Raw genomic sequence first — 3,764 nt, forward strand, 5'->3', positions numbered from 1 at the left:
CTAGCAACCATCTGTTTGCTCTCTATATCTATCAATCTGTCTCTGTTTTGTTTGTTCATTTATATTATTGTTTTTTATATTCCATATATACATGAAATCATATGGTATTTGTCTTTGTCTGACTTATTTCAGTTAGCATCATATCCTCTAGGTCTATCCATGTTGTCACAAATGAAAAGATTTTATTCTTTTTTTATGACCAAGTAATACCCCATTGTATAAATGTACCACCTCTTCTTTATTCAATAATCATCTATGATGGGCACTCAGGTTGCTTCCATATCTTGGCTATTGTAAATAACTGGGACACAGCATTTTGATCTAACATGCATGTATCCAGACTATCAGAATTGGATGACAGACAGAAAGGGACAGAAGAAATATCTGAAGAAACAATGACCGACAATTTTCTAAAACTGATGAAAGACATCAACCCACGGATTCAAGGAGTACTGCAAGCTCAGGTAAGATATCTACAAAGAAAACCACACTGAGTCACATTATAGTAAAACTGTTGAAAACCAAAGACAGACAATCTTAAAAGCAGACTGAGAAAAAATATATATATATATATTCAGAGAAATTGTAATAAGTGTGACAGCAGATTCTCAGAAGATGAAAACTAGAATACAATCACTGAATAAAAGTAACTGCCAACTTAGAATTCTATACAGCAAAAATATGCTTCAAATGTGAAGGCCAAAGAAGGACATTTCCAAGAAAGCAAAACCCGTGATAATTTATAGCTGACCTACACTAAAAGAAATACTTAAAAATTAGAGTTCTTCAGGTTCAGGAAAAATTATTCTAGATGGAAGCATGGAAATGCAGAAAGGAATGAAGAACAATGGAAAAACTTGAATGTATTAGAATAGATATATGTATAAAATGTGTATCTATTGACTGTAAAGAAAAATAACACTGTCTTATGTGATTTCAAATATATGTAGAATTAAAATGTATGACAATGATATAACAAAAGGCAAGAAGTACATGGACTTAGGGTTGTAATGTGAGGCTCTACTATCAGGAAAGGAGTAAAAGTGGTATCTCATACACTGCTGTCAAGGATGCATGCTGTAATCTCCAACTATTAAATGAATAGCAAAATTATGCATGATTGCTATATCAGTAGAAGGGGGCATGCATATCAAAAATATCCCAATAGAAGTGAAGTAAAAGAAAAGAGATAAAACAATAAGAGAGAGAAAAAAATAGTAAAATAGTGGTTTATGTTATAAATTATGTTAAATGTAAATAGACAAATTAATCCAATTAAAAGACAAAGATTGTCAGAATTGAAAATATAGATAGAGGGATGTATTCTATTACAAAAATACTCCATAAATGTGAGGGTAAATCGATGTTGAAAATAAAGGCGTGGAAAGGATGTGCCATGCAAACACTATTCAAAAGAAAGCAGATACAGCTATGCTAATGCAGACGTGGGCCCAAGGGAGACTGTAGGGGGACGCAGTGGATAGCATCGGCCTGAGGAGAATATGGGATTTATTCATTTATGCAATATGTGGCTATCTACCATGGGTCAAGGAAGAAGGACAGTTGTCAGAAGCAGGAATTTTAGGCATCAAGAAAGTGAGCTGGAGGAGATATTTTAAAATAGGGAGGGAGTTGTGACTACCCATCTTAGCCACATTAGGTAAATTGGACTTGTTTTCAGTTCAGATGTCTTGTTGTTGTTGTTTTTTGTGAGTAAAAAAAGTTTTAAACTAAGAAATGTTCAGATCAATAAACTGGGACAAATGGGTGAATAAATAAGTGCCTTTGCTTGTACTTGTATTTTTAATAGGAAAATCTTAAAAAGAAGGGGGGGTTTGTGTTGTTTCTGGATACTTCTCCACATTATCATGAATAATGTATAGACCTGCCCACTTAAAACTTTCTCTACTGTCACTGAATGTGTTTCTCTCTGGATAAGACACTGCTTCTCTTTGAGCTAACTGAGGTAAAATAGGAGGCTGAAAATAGAAGCTTCCAGAAGTTTCTAGAATTCTATGATTTAAAAATATCAGAGGGCAATCTCAGAAACTCAATTTGAGACGGGTTGGCCCTCTGGGGCTTCTCTGTACCTTCTAAAATTCAAGAATAATAATTATTATGATGGCAAAATAGTAATTATTATATATTAATAAATTATGTTATTATGTTAATAAATATAATTGTTATTGTTCTTTCTATTAGCTAACATATATTGAGTGCTCACCCCCATGCAAAGTGTTGTGCTAAACTTTTTCAACGTTTTATTTTATTTAATCATCACAGCCCTATATTTATCCCAAATGAGGAAACTGCCAAGGTGATCTGGCTTGTTAAATGTCAAGTGGATGGCTGAAGGTCTGTGTAGAAAGGACATCTTTTTTTTTTTTTTTTAAGATTTTTATTGGGGAATTGGGGGGATGGGAACAGTGCTAGGGGATTGGGGGAAGGGGAACAGACAAGTTGCTGTCCTTTTGTTCTTCATTCTAGTTGTGGAGGACGTTGCTTCATTGGCCCAAGTTGGCACCATCATTGCGCTCTTCCCGGGAGAGGCAGATCAGCCGCCAGCTTCTGGACAGCCGCTCACGCTGGCTGCTGGCTACACACGGTAGCCCACGGCAACCCACTGCATCAGGGGCTGCAGCCTACACCGTCGCCGGTGACTCACGGCAGCCCAGATCCAGGTTGAGCTGTTGTTCAGCATCTTAGCTGTAGAGGGCAGTGTCACTGGCCCTCATATGTGGGATCCGAACCAGGGACCTCTGGCATCCCAAGCCAGCTCTTAACCATCGCGCCACTCGGCCGGCCCAAAAGGACATCTTTATGGTCCCCTTCCCTCTTTTCTATGCCCATTTCTTCATCAAAGACCACCAGTAAATTAGGAGTACACCCCACCCTCATCATGCTACACGCCAGCCAGGCTGTGCTTCCGGGGTTGAGCCTGCTTCAGTGTGAGATTATAGCTTATTCTCCAATTAATTATGCAGCAGCCTCTTTGGCTAATAAGGTCTAAACAAAGAGCATTTAATCCAATTCATGTTTTTTTTTTCCTCCATCGTGAGCAACCTGTCAAACACAATCAGATTCCGCATGCAAAGCAGAGAGGAGGCAGGCGTCAGCTACACCTGCTTAACGGGGTTGCAAGCGGCGAGCTCACAGTCAGAGAACAGTTGGCTGTGCAGATGATAGAGATGGGAAGACTTGGGGGAAAGCCACTCTCTGACTCCAGCTCAGGGCAGAAAAGGGACCTTTTGGGGGCCGCTGGGAGAGAAACACACCCTCGTGCCTCTTGACTTGGTTGAACCACTGGATGCTGAGACTGCTCAGAAAGAAAAGCTTCCTCTGTGACAGACGCTTGACATACGTGATCTCTGTCACACAATCTTCACAGAGAGAGACTGGCTTTCCTTTTTCCAGGTGAGATAAATGAAGGCTTGATGGGTAAAGCGAGTTACTTAAGGTAACACAGCTGGTAAGTGGAGCTGTGGGGGGTCAAATCCACTAGTAGGGGCTACTAAATATCTTCTTTGCATGGCAAGCGTTTCACCGTGTAAGTGTGCTTCACCACCAGAGAAGATTCCAGAATCTCTTCTCTAAGCACCAGGCTTATTGAAGAATGCTCAAAAAACATCCACTGAGCAATTGATCTGTGCCCACCCTCAGACGAAATGCTGAGTAGACACGCCAGAAATGTGGAAAGCACCATCCCTGCCTTATAAAGAATGACTGATACAGGGCCAGCCGAGTGGCACGTTGATTAGGATTTG

General features: G+C 39.7%; 1 pseudogene; it reads left to right on the forward strand.

Moving 5' to 3' along the window:
* Positions 1-326: 326 nt before the first annotated feature.
* The window catches only part of LOC109395267 (heterogeneous nuclear ribonucleoprotein U-like protein 1), a 142,780-nt pseudogene continuing 139,342 nt past the window's right edge, over positions 327-3,764 (forward strand).

This window comes from Hipposideros armiger, unplaced genomic scaffold (assembly GCF_001890085.2).
Source record: "Hipposideros armiger isolate ML-2016 unplaced genomic scaffold, ASM189008v1 scaffold_461, whole genome shotgun sequence".
Classification (NCBI taxonomy): domain Eukaryota; kingdom Metazoa; phylum Chordata; class Mammalia; order Chiroptera; family Hipposideridae; genus Hipposideros; species Hipposideros armiger.